Below are 13,402 nucleotides of genomic sequence, written 5' to 3'. Positions count from 1 at the left end.
ATATAACTGATGCTTCTTACAATAAGAACTTCAAGTGTTTTTGAAACCATTAAACATTTTATCTAAAAACGTTTTCAATTATTAAGGCACTTTTCAAAAAGCCTATATTACAACTTCATCCCATACAAACTCTCAACAGATTGTATGTATTCTACTTTCGTTCATAGTGAGAGTAATCAAATGCCTCTCTCTTTTGTTTTTTTGCTACAAACGTATGGTTTGCTACTCACCTATTAGTGATGAGGTCCAAAATATACATCTCTCTCAAAGAGATACGGTTAACTAAAAGCTCACGTCGTACTTGAATTAGATCAAGTGACTGCACAAACGAAACTTGAATATTGCAAGGTGTACCTCTAAATTAATTAGTTTATGGCTGCAGCCGTCAATGTATGAGTTAATGCTCTTAACTATTTGAGTTATAAACTTCTTGTAAACCAAGATCAAATTTAATGGTGGTAAAGTTGTTGCAATTTATTCATGAACATTAAAGTACGTGGAACACCATCGCGTAGTATCGTGGCAGATAATTATTGAATATTATAATGCTAACCCTAATAGCTCTCCTAACCAACACGAGGAACCCTAGTGACGACGCCGCGTTCATTAATCCAGACCCAGACCCTATCGCACCTTCTGTCCCTGGTGGTTGCAGACCCTTCCAGTAACACGATTGCCCGAACACCGTGATTCTCTTGCTCTATCATTGCCGCCGCATCTTCCCCATTTTTTCCCACCAGCTCTGGCCATGACTTCTTACCTGCACCCACACAGACACACACATATATAACAAAACAAATAAATAAACTCATGATGAAGGACCAGTAATCCCACAATTATAGTTGTTTTACCTGGACACTCTGCCATTCTAGCTTCTTTCTCACACACTGATGTATTTTGTGTTATCAAACTTTTATGGGTTGGTATTTATAGATAGATTAGAGGGCTTCAAGTTTGATTCTAAAAGTTTCAAGCATGCACGCAGTCGTGTCAATGTATTTATGCCGATGTGTTCGACTGATGACAATAGCTAGATCTAGATGTCAATTAATTGTGCGAGGTATGTCCATATGTCTTTCTTTCGTGCATGTAATGTTGTTGTGATTTGTGCATGTTTGTGTTAAATAGCTCCATATCCACATGCAAGCTTATCCAAAATCAAATCAAAAGGTATCGAATTGATATTTACATCTAATTTGAGCGGCTCCTTTTGGATTCTTCCCCATCATTTCTTTGGACTTTATAGTTCAAGAATTTTCGGGGGTTTATTGCCACGCAGTGTCAATGATCTACATCAATGTTATGAATAACATTAATAATATAAATTGGAGTCATGAAATATTAATTTTGTTGTTCATTATATTATAACATTTTATTATTACTATTTTTAAGGAAATGACATATATATTTGATCCAATGTAAAGGGGACGATATAAAATTCACATATATAAGTAACATGACTCTTATAGGGGTGTACTATCTAAAAATTAAAAATGATAATCTCTAATGTTGTAAGACTTACCATGTAACAGATCCTGTGAAAAATATGAACTTAAAAACAATCTTAAATCACATTAACAACGCTAGAACTCGAAAAATCTCAAAAATTTAAGAATCACATTAACAACACTAGAACTCGATAAATTTGAGAAATTTAGACTTACCCATGTCGCATATCCTGAGAAAGCTTCCATAACTCATCACCGTTCTAAAAATCTCTGCCTAACGTCGCCTATGCTTTGCCTAGGCATTAAGTAGTTAACCATCGTCCCGATTAATCCTTAAGCGTTTGAAAATTAAGAAAGGGCAACTAGACCTACTTAGGCACCTGCCTAAACCACATAGACGCTTGCCTAGCCCTCCTAGAATCGCCTAGGTTGCGACTCTCACTTAGACAGAAAATAGATAACTTTCATTTTGCTTCTATATTTTTAAGTAAATTTTTTTAATGAACACACATTATATGATTGTTCCTCATATTTTCATGAAATTATGAATTTTTCGGTATAAGCAAACATTTCATTTATACGATATAAAATAAATTTACTTACATCCGTTCAAGCCCTACATTGCTACCTAAGCGCTAGACCCTCATCCTCCATCCGACTAGTTTTCAGAGTACTTTACAACCTTTCACTTTATTGCTACATTAAAGCTAAAGAAATTTTTGGAACCACAAATTTGGTTCAGTAAAACTCCAAAATCCAGGCAATAGCAAAGATCCAATTACCTGAAAAGAGATACAGGTTTGTAGCTGAAAAAAAGGTTCTAAATAATTGGGTTGAGATCCTTTTCAAATTTGTCTGTACCCTTTAATCTTGGCCATTCACATATATAATGCGGCCAGGAATCTATTTTAATATTTTTTTAGGAAAACTAATGAAAAGGGTTTGAAAATTTTGAGTTTTAATGAAAAACCATCCTATAACTTTATTTAATGGTTAGTACAAAGCCCAACATTAAACAAGTTCAATTAAAATGGCCCAACCAAAATAACATATTGACTTATCTATTTTGCCCTTGACGTTTTTGGGTAATGGTAGTTTTGTTTTCCATTAGTTTAGTCATATCGAAGAACTAAGTTTTGATTTGATTGCTTTCTGTTATCCAGCCAAGGATTTTTGGGCTTTAGGAACTCGATCAAATTAGGTTCTTTTTCTTCTTGTTCCTGTTCAAAGAATCAAGCATAGAAGAAGAGGAGATGGCAACAGAATCATCGGAGGGAGAAGAGGATGCAAAGCTGACGAGAGGGAACCAACTGCTGATAGTCGACGACGATCTTAGAGAAATGGGCAAGAAGGTCCCGGCGAAGAAACAAAGAGACCAGAAATAATTTTCAATTCTTCAATTCTTGTTAATTACTAATAACTGCTCTCTTTTTGGCCCCCTAGCTAAGATACGGGATGTTTGTTCAAATCTCTTACCGATCCTCAGATGAAGAGTGCAATTTTGATTTTTGGGATGACATTAAGAAGTCGGAAGAAGTTAAAACAGAGTTTTGATTCGATATGATGCAGTTGCTTGTAATATTTTGTTGTTCTTCTGTCTTTGTCAATCAAAAAATACATACAGGAAGATGTAATCCGAAAAAAACCAAATGGGTGTTTGGGATTTAAGATTTGATACCTGGGTTCTGAGATTGGATCGAAGAAAACGATTGATCCCCATATTTTTTAAATTTCTTTTATCTTCTGCAACAAAACATGCATAGAAAGAGAGTTCTGGGAGTCTCTAAGAGCCTTTGGTGACTGGTCAGTCTTTCTACACTAAAGTGAAATGAAAGATGCTGCCAAATGTGTCTCAATACGTTTCAATACCACATTGCCCATTACATTTGCCTTTATTATCCAAATCATCAATGCTTAATAAAGATGGTGATTACATATATCATCACCATCGACTCTGCTGCACAAGTAGTACATTACTCTAATGTGGAATCATTGACTCTGCTGCTTAAGAATGCAGAGACTCAGTCCTACACTTGCTGAGTTTCTACATTAAGCTTACTAACTAAATTTGTAAATTGGGTTTATGGTAGGAATTAATATTTGTTTTTGTAGTTTTTGTGTATGTGTGGACTGACTGCTGCTGTTATGTGTGTACCTACGTATGTATGTCCATTTGAGACAGTGAGATTTAACCCATTTCATTTAGAGCGAATGGAGATCGATCGACCATGTTAAAGAACTTGATTAATTATAAATTTTCATCATTATAATTTACGACAAATTACGCTAAAGAAGAAATGAAATGTTTGAACCAACTACTCAGTGACTTTAAGAGAAATTGTCTTATTCATTATAGTAATCTACTACTTACAATTTATTATTTGATTTAACTTTCACATTTTACATTCTTATGTGTTATGCACACAATGTAACCAATTCATTACGGTGCGCAATAGCTTTGGTTTTTTCTTTCTATACACATTCAAACTCACATTGTTGAGAAAATAATTAATTAGTTAATTTTGTTGCTGATACATTTATAATTGTCATTTTCTATAATGTGAGAAAGTTTACATTTATCATATTCAACAATGTGTTTTAACTTCAATTAAATTGTTGTCGAGATTCTCATTATAATTTTTTTAGCAAAAACAAAAAAAGGTAAGAAGTATTTAAGAAATAGTGATAATACATGTGTTCAGTTCAAGAAATAGTCAATATTTAGTATAAGAAATAGTAATAGTACCCGTGTTAAGTTAAGAAATAGTGTTAGTACCTGTGTCGGTTTAAAAAATAATCAGTCTTAAATTTAAGAAATAATGATATTACTAGTGTTAAGTTTAAGAAATAGTGATAGTACCCATGTTGAGTTTAAGAAATAGTCAGTGTTCAGTTTACGAAATACGGAAATAGTGATAGTACATGTGTCAGTTTAAGAAATAGTCAATGTTAAGTTTAAGAAATAGTGATAATACTCGTGTCAGTTTAAGAAATAGTTAGTGTTAAGTTTAAGAAATAGTGATAATACTCGTGTCAGTTTAAGAAATAATGTTAGTAACCGTGTTCAATTTAAGAAATAGTCAATGTTCAGTTTACGAAATAGTAATTGTACCCTTGTCAGTCTAAGGAATAGTCATTGTTAAGTTTAAGAAATAGTGTTAGTAACCATATTCAATTTAAGAAATAGTCAATGTTCAGTTTATGAAATAGTGATAGTAACCGTGTTAATTTACGAAATAGTTAGTGTTAAGTTTAAGAAATAATATTAGTAAAAGTGTTAAGTTTAAGAAATAGTGTTAGTAACCGTGTTCAGTTTAAAAAATAGCGATAGTGCACGTGTTCAGTTTAAGAAATAGTGATAGTGCCCGTTTTCTGTTTAAGAAATAGTCAATGTTAAGTTTAAAAAATAGCGTTAGTAACCGCATTCAATTTAAGAAATAGTCAGTGTTCAGTTTATGAAATAGTGATAGTAATCGTGTTAATTTAATAAATAGTCAGTGTTAAGTTTAAGAAATAGTATTAGTAAAAGAGTTCAGTTTAAGAAATAGTGTTAATAACCGTGTTCAGTTTAAAAAATAGCAATAGTGCCCGTGTTCAATTTAAGAAATAGTGATAGTGCCCCTTTTTTGTTTAAAAAATAGTCAATGTTACGTTTAAGAAATAGTGTTAGTAACCGTATTCAATTTAAGAAATAATCAGTGTTCAGTTTATGAAATAGTGATAGTAACCATGTTAATTTAAGAAATAGTCAGTGTTAAGTTTAAGAAATAGCATTATTAACCGTATTCAATTTAAGAAATAGTCAGTGTTCAATTTATGAAAATGTTAGATTAGCCACTAACGGGGTTCGAACCCACGCCGTCATGCAAGGACACAACACCTTTTCACCACTGTGGTAAATGATCACTTGCAAAATATGCATATATAAGTTCAATGAGCAGCTTTCCATGCAAAAAAAATATTGAATTACAACCTTGTGGAGATTTGAAGGGCACAATAGGCATTACAATTTACAATAGAGAGAAAAATTGGAATAATAAATATTAGCTGACTCATTATAAATTCAAAGACATTGCACATCACCAAAACATTACGTAATTATGAAGGGCAACTGACATTAGTCTCATCCAACACAAAAAAGCAACTAATATTTAAGGTTAAAAATAAAAAAATAATTAAAAAATAAAAAAATAAAAAAACAAACAGCTTCGTATTGAACTTGTGCAGAATCATAATCGCTTTCTAAAGCTGTAGTTGAGTACCCAAATTGCAATCAAAATGACTGCTGAGAAGGCTTAAGCAGTTGCGGCTGCTTCCTTATTCCTTGGTGCAGCTTCGGTTCCTATTCAAAACAAAATTCCCAATATGAAAACGAATTCAAGCACAAAACTCAAACCAAAGAAAACAAATGAAGAACAAACAAACAGAGCAAGACCATAAAAATCTCCCAAAAAATGATTTGATTAATACCTTCTCTGAAACAGCTCTTGAATCTGCGAGGCACATTGCGCTGATATCTCAGCCTTCCAGTTCCAATGGTCTTCCTTCGGATCTCCTTTTGACTCCGCTTGTTTATTTGTCCAAAAAGGGAAGTCTGTTTCTAACATAATTGGTTAGCAGAATGGAGTTTCCGTTAGGGGCAAGGGTTGGAAAAAAAAAATTTATTTCGTTTTGGGCTTTTAATTAAGCCCATGTGTGTTTAATGTTTGTGGGCCTAATATTAATTAATTTTGGCCTTATGATTAAATATGAAGTCCTTTTAATTAAATAATATTATAAGGTATTTTTTTATTAAATTAAACTTAATCCAAGTCCTTTTCATTAAAACTCCTTATTTTTTTTTAGGTTGTGGCCTTTACACGCTTATTTTAACTCACTCACACGCTAAAAGATTATTAAACAATCGAAAAATGTGTGATAAAAATCACCAATTTTTTTAAGTTTTCCATGCAAACAAGGGACCCCTTAGTGAACTAGAGCCGTCTTTTGGCCTAGGCATTTGCTCTTCATCTTTCACCCTTTGGGGGCAAGAATTTTCCTATATACTCAGAACACGAGCTAATACACAATGTATTATAAATATAGCGGAGGGACACTAAAAAGTATATTCCTCCATGTATCATGACATTTAGTATACCAACTCATGTTCCGGACATACCAAAAAACTCTCTTTTTGGGCAATGTGCAAAGACAACTTTGCTTCCATTAAATTAAAGGGTTAATTGCATTTTACACCACAAGATTTGTAATCATTTGCAAAATGAGTCACAAGATTTCAATCATCGTATATTACACCATGTGGTTACTGAATTGGATCAATTTAACCTCTTCATCAATTCCGTCATCTAATTGGATATTTAATGTTGATATGTGATAGTATGGGCTCGCCTTTGAAGCATATGTTGACCACAAAACGCGTAGCCGGGCCGCCCACAAAACGCGTCTTGGTAACCAACAAGGTTGCGAATGGATATATAAGGCCCAAGGTCAGCCCTCGTGTGGCCGATGTGGGATACTACAATCCACCCCCCTTAGGGAGCCGACGTCCCCGTCGGCCGTAGCCAACGACAACGTCACACACCGAACCAGCACGAGTCCGGCTCTGATACCAAATTGTCACATCCCAACCCGCCGCTACCAAGATATTGTCCGCTTTGGCATTCCCCGCCCGAAGGGGGGCTACCGCACGGCTTTGTTCCTGTGGGCCGGTACTCTGCCGAAACCAGCGCCTGCCAGACCCCTAGCCGGGCCGCCCACAAAACGCGTCTTGGTAACCAACAAGGTTGCGAATGGATATATAAGGCCCAAGGTCAGCCCTCGTGTGGCCGATGTGGGATACTACAAATTTTATCCAAGAATAGCATTAAGTTGTGATGTGGACAATTATTAAAGTGGGTTTTTACTTTCAAGTCATTTACGGAGCTTTGAATCTCCAAATCAATGCAATTTAGTTAAGAAAATGTACAACTTAACTTGACTAAAAGGAGTCGATTTTGGGGAACTAGAGCTCCAAAGACGATGATTAGTAGAGACCATTTTAGTATTTTTCCACCTCATCATTTAATGCTAGAAATATTATTACTTAAGGTTGTTAAAGTCATCACTTAACGCCGGTAGCCTAACAGAGGTCTAATTTTAAAAACGTTAGGTAGTTATTTAATTTATGTCATTTGATCTTCTTCAGTTCATCTGATCTAACGGTTGAAAGTTAGAAGGGTATGTGAGAAGTAAAAAAGGGTATATGGATAGCACACCCTTAAAAAAATTAGGAATAATTTGATCACTCCTAAAAATTGGGTAGTTATCTGTACATATCTATACCTAAAGGTTGGTTAGTGTGATTTATGGTATCAATATGTCATATATGTACCTAAGGTTGGGTGAGCGTACATATCTGTGCCTAAAACTCGGGTAGTTTCATACTAAAACCCTTGAAGGCCTCAATTGGAAGGAGAGAAAGGACAGAACCAAAAAGGCTTTATCTATCAATATGTCATGCTTTAATTAACAAGATGTGAAGTTCCTTTGTGTCGCACTCCTATTATATAATGTCAATTGAGTTGAGTTTTTCTCTAAATTATTGTGTTTGAAGTATTTTTCTTTAAAGCGTAAAGCTATGAAAGAATTACATGTGAAAAAACAGTTATAATTGTCATGCTAAAACCAGTTGGTTATGCATGCTCAGTATTCCATTGTTTCGACCAAAACGCCCATGAACATCAAGACAGGGTGCATAATGATAAATTGACTCATTCATGTCTAGACTCGATGATTCACTCTAACAGGGAGGGACTAACATGCCCTCTACGGGGTGCTGCTTTAGAATCTCGGGTAAATTACATAAAATTACCTCAATTATTGGGTCAGTCACAGTTTCATACTTCATCTTTAAAATATTTTAATGGCATACCTTATCTACAAATTTGTTACAATTTCATACATTCCATCAATTTGTCTGTCAATTCTTCCGTTAAAGTGACATGGTTTGGCAAGATTATCTTCCTTTCTCCTAAATACTGAGTTTTATGAGATCTATTTGGCAAGTCTGAAAGCGGATTGCGTATGTTTATATCTTCTTTTCTCCTAAATACTGAGTTTTATGAGATCACACCATCTTACATTTATTGTATAATCTTATACAGTCAGAAGAATTATCATCTTTTCCCCTTCAGATTTCAACATATTTGGAAATACTTCAATTTTTTTGTAGTGCAGTTTGTAGTTAACATGATTACATAAGTTCTGTTTCTTTAGTAAATTTTTATGCAGAAAAGAAAGTCATTTCTCATTTTGTATATGGCAGAGTGGACAGTGACTTAAAATTCATGCTTTTTTCCTCCCTATTTATTACCTTTTTCGACTACATAATAGTTCTGACTCGAACCCAGTTTGTAATACTCATTTATATACAAATAAAACTTAGTCGATTGTGATCAGACGAAGCAGTGGAGGTAGTGTGTATGATGCCATGTTACATGAGAGCTGATATGAATTTTTTGGGATCAATTGATGTTGACTACTCGCTAATTTGAAATACTTAAATTATAACTTTTCTTTAATTCCTTTTCCTTTTGTATTTTCATTGGATTTGTTTCATTTTTCTGCTCGATTCATCTTAAGAATGTTTGCATCTTAATACTTACTTAAAATATTTTAATTTGCCCCCTTTTCTATAAAATTTTGTGCAATATGAATGTGGGTTATTCTCAATCTTTAGATGGTGATTATTTTTGACAACTTCTACAAACATGCCTACTCAACCTCTGAAATACAGAGCTGATGATGAGAGGAACCAGATGAGCTAGAATCGGGTGAATCATTCTAAATTATTCCTTGAGTTACTAATAGAAAATATGCAAGGTTGCCCAGTCCACTTTTGTATTTTCATCATCTTAAACATTTTCCTTTGATAGTTCTTTGTTTGATTTATGAACGAGCCATAAACCTTATCTTTATCATGGGTCACAATGCAACGTTTAACGATTGAATTTGTAAGATGATTTAGCAATTCTTCCAGAAATTTATTATTACATGGTCAAATATTATGTCTTCTACTTTTCTGCTTTTCTTTTTTTGTGTTTTGCCCATGTGGTAGCCTAATCACTTGAAAGTATGAGTATAATAGTGATGGTAAACGATCTACAAATGAACGCTTTTTTATACCATGGATATCCATATATAGCAAACAAAGTTTCACTTTGTTAGTTCTTAGGTGCTACACCGTCTTTTAAATTACTCTGTGTAGAGATTATTCATGCCTGTTGCGGCTAATACATTCAATCCCACCGCAAAGCGCGGACATATTTTGTAGTTGAATACGAAAAAAGGGAAACGGAAGACATCCCAAAAACACAACCACAATTTGAAGCAAAATCATAATTACACAATTAAGATGGCAATCCAATCCATTAACCCAGCAAAAAACAACATTAAGTGTTGAGAATGAGTCCACATTGATGAGATGAGGGACCTTGCATGAGCTTATAAGATGTTGGACTCCTCATATTGCCAATTGGTTTTATGGTGAATCCCAACTTTTTTCATGGTATTAGAGCAAGTTGTCTCATATGTGAAGCCAAATGGCCACACACACTCCACGTCACCTTGTTGTGTTATCCACGTGTTAAGCTTGTAAATTAGCGACACGTGAGGGGGTGTATTGAGAAGGAGTCCCACATTGATAGGATGAGGGACATTGCATGGGCTTCTAAGAGGTTTGGCTACTTCCTATATTGCCAATTGGTTTTATGGTGGAACCCAACTTTTTTCATTAAGAAATCAGACACTACAATATTCTATAGAAAAAAAGGAGGCAGAGTTAAGTCACCTTTAACGCGTTGTTCAGCTACTCTGAGCATGTCAAGCATCTCTACCCAACTTTCATTCAACACAGATCGGCATGAAAGACTAAAAACCTAGCGAATTCAGAATTTATAATTCAAAAAGTTAGGGCACCCAAATCCAATAACTTGTTCGTCTTCGGATCACACTCTGACTTCATCCGTGTATTTCTTTTCCTTCCTCTGCTGGGACTCCAATTTCACGATGCAGCAGAAAGCACCAAACGAAGATCATCAGCAATGATGCAGGTCTGTTGTCGATCTCTACATGTTGGACGTCTATGAGGCGGTGCGACGCGGAAGAAGTAGGGAGCGAAGGTACGAAGGAGAAGGGAGAGGGCGAGATTAAAGGCGGCTTAGCAATCCTCTACTTTTCTGAGGGGTCTCGCTGAGACTTCTATTGAGGGACTTAGTCAAGGAAAGTTCCTCATAATTTTATTAAAATTAGTCCCTATGAATAACAAACACAGAATTATACTAACTTTTACTCCAGATACTAACTTTTAGTCCAGTGTAAAAACTAGTGAAGGGAGCACCAATAGAGCAAAACAACATTAACGTGTAGTTTGGACAAGAATGCATGACATACATGTTTGTCGCTTCTTACATATAATACAAAAAAATTGGAATGCGACTGATACATTACTTTTGCAATGGTCTTAACTGTGTTGGGTGGCTTGGGATTAGCTCTTGGTTTAATTTTTATTAATTACATTTAAAATGGTTTAACTGGGTTAGGTGGCTTGCGATTAGCTCATGGTTTAATTTTTTATTAATTTATGGGAAGTGTTATTGGCACTCCAAAAATCTCATTCTACACTTCTCACAAGAAGTGGCGAAGCCACGTGAGGGCGAGGAGTGGCAGCCCTTCGCCGGAAAACACGACTGGAGCTCTAGTTCAGCCCTCTCCACTGGCTGGAAATCAAGCACAGAAGCGATGGTCCGCCCCCTCTGGTATCGTCGGAAAACTTGCAAGGTGAAGCCATGACTGTTGCAGGCTGCATATCTGTGCAGTGGCTGTGTTTTGCTATAAGCAATCCCACCAAGAAGATGAGTCCTTTCCCTTTGAAAAAACAAAAATAATAGATGCCTAACGGCGTCGTTTTGGGTATTAAAAATATATAAAAGACACAGAAAGGGGACCACTCATCCCCATTAACTCACACATTCACTTCCCTACTTCCCACCCCACTACCGTGCCTTCTGCCTTATTTTAATTTAAATTATTAATTCATAATTTAACATAACCATTTGCTTAATTGACATTCTTTATAAGAATTACAGCGTAATATACATATTAATTATTGATACGAATCATTGATTATTGATGAATAAGTGGATATGTTTGTTCCTACTTAGAATTTAAAGAATTGAATCTTGATTCATATTTTTGCGTGATTTTTGTTGCAATTTGATCTTTGATTTAGATTAGCTTTTCACCAAATCCTTCGTTTTAGCTACTAATTTCACTGTGGGAGTCAGATTGGTCCTCAAAATTGTAGATTTTGAGGCAAAATTTAGCTGCTATTATTCGAAAGAGTTCAAATTTTGTTAAAATTTGATGCTTGAAAGGGGTTGACGCATCAGCTATTGGTTAAAGTTGCAATTTTTTATCTTAAAAGAAAAAGCTAATAAGGTTCACTCTTTTCACATTTGGCTTATCACACTAGAGTTGCTTGTATCAAATATAGGCTTCATTTAGATTCTAAGATTGGATTTGAATGGACAAACATGTAAATTCAATCCTGTATACCAAATGAGGCCATATAGTATTATGATCAAAGAGATGGGCACTACTGCAATGCCCCTTCACTTAAAGCTATCAATGAGTAGCAAATTTACAACATAAAGTCTCGTTGGCAACAATTGTAACTTGTTTGTCTTGATAAATATATGAATGAATTTCATGTTGTCTACTATATAAAAGAATTTGGTTGTCTACATTTAGTTTGGAACCTTTCTTTTTTAAATTTCGCCCCTCCTCTCGACAATTCCTGGTTTCGCCACTGCTCACAAGTGTATATTTCTCTCCAAATATAGAAAGTTTAGAGTGTATAATGAGATTTTTGAAGTGCCAATAACAATTCCCTAATTTATTACTAATTATGGATTAGTTAGTTTATTATGATCAATAAGTAATGCTGCTGTATAATGGGAAGTGACACACCCCGACCTAGAAAGTCCACTTGGACCCTGAATCGAGCTGTGCTGGCCGACACTTGGAAGGTGACGAAGCCATAAAATGTGAATAAATTTGAATCTAAAAGTGTCTAAGTACCAGAGTGCGCTACGAGTGGGAGCGAACCCATTTCACACGCGATGTCAGAGCATAAGTAAGGTACAGTAGTGTGGGTAAGAATCATACCCTCATAAACATCCATTAATACTAAGATTCACCACAGATTCTTGTCGATACAAACTCAGCAGCTAAAACCTGGAGGGCACCAAACAGAAGGTGTGAGTAAGCAATAAAACCAAGCTTCCCAAAGTTACTATCTCTCAAAAAGTAATGCCCCTAAATATAAAACCCGTAACGTTTTCCATAAGACAGTACAACATATATACATATATCCCAACCATACTCAGAAATGACCAAAACCACGGTTTGCCATCAAATCCACCATACATTAATAAGTAGGCCAAATGAACTAAATCAATACAAAGTAATATATCAGTCAGAGTCATCTAAAATGACATGTACAACTTATCTGTATCTCATCAATCATAGTTAGCATATAAGTCGAAGTCACCTATAGTGACCTGTACGACTTATCCATATCTCATCAATCCTAGCTAGCATATAAGTTGGAGTCACGACTTATCTATATCTCATCAATCCTGGCTAGCATATAAGTCGGAGTCACATCTAGTGACCTGTACGACTTATCCATATCTCATCGATCCTGGCTAGCATATAAGTCGGAGTCACCTATAGTGACCTGTACGACTTATCTATATCTCATCAATCCTGGCTAGCATATAAGTCGGAGTCACCTCTAGTGACCTGTACGACTTATCCATATCTCATCGATCCTGGCTAGCATATAAGTCGGAGTCACCTATAGTGACCTGTACGACTTATCCATATCTCATCAATCCTGGCTAGCATATAAG

The 13,402-nt window shown here is 35.2% G+C and overlaps 1 long non-coding RNA gene across 1 annotated transcript; it reads left to right on the top strand.

The window, feature by feature from the left end:
• The first annotated feature begins 8,038 nt into the window (after positions 1-8,038).
• Positions 8,039-12,198, top strand: LOC148696732 (uncharacterized). The gene is made up of 2 exons (XR_015962546.1): positions 8,039-8,279; positions 9,223-12,198. It is a non-coding gene; the product is annotated as an uncharacterized LOC148696732 (long non-coding RNA).
• Positions 12,199-13,402: the final 1,204 nt, after the last annotated feature.

The sequence above is a fragment of the Pyrus communis genome, chromosome 5 (assembly GCF_041283825.1).
Source record: "Pyrus communis isolate YQ-2024b chromosome 5, ASM4128382v1, whole genome shotgun sequence".
Classification (NCBI taxonomy): Eukaryota; Viridiplantae; Streptophyta; class Magnoliopsida; order Rosales; family Rosaceae; genus Pyrus; species Pyrus communis.
The sequence above is the reverse complement of the archived record's forward strand: the minus strand, read 5'-3'. Positions and strand labels throughout refer to the sequence as shown.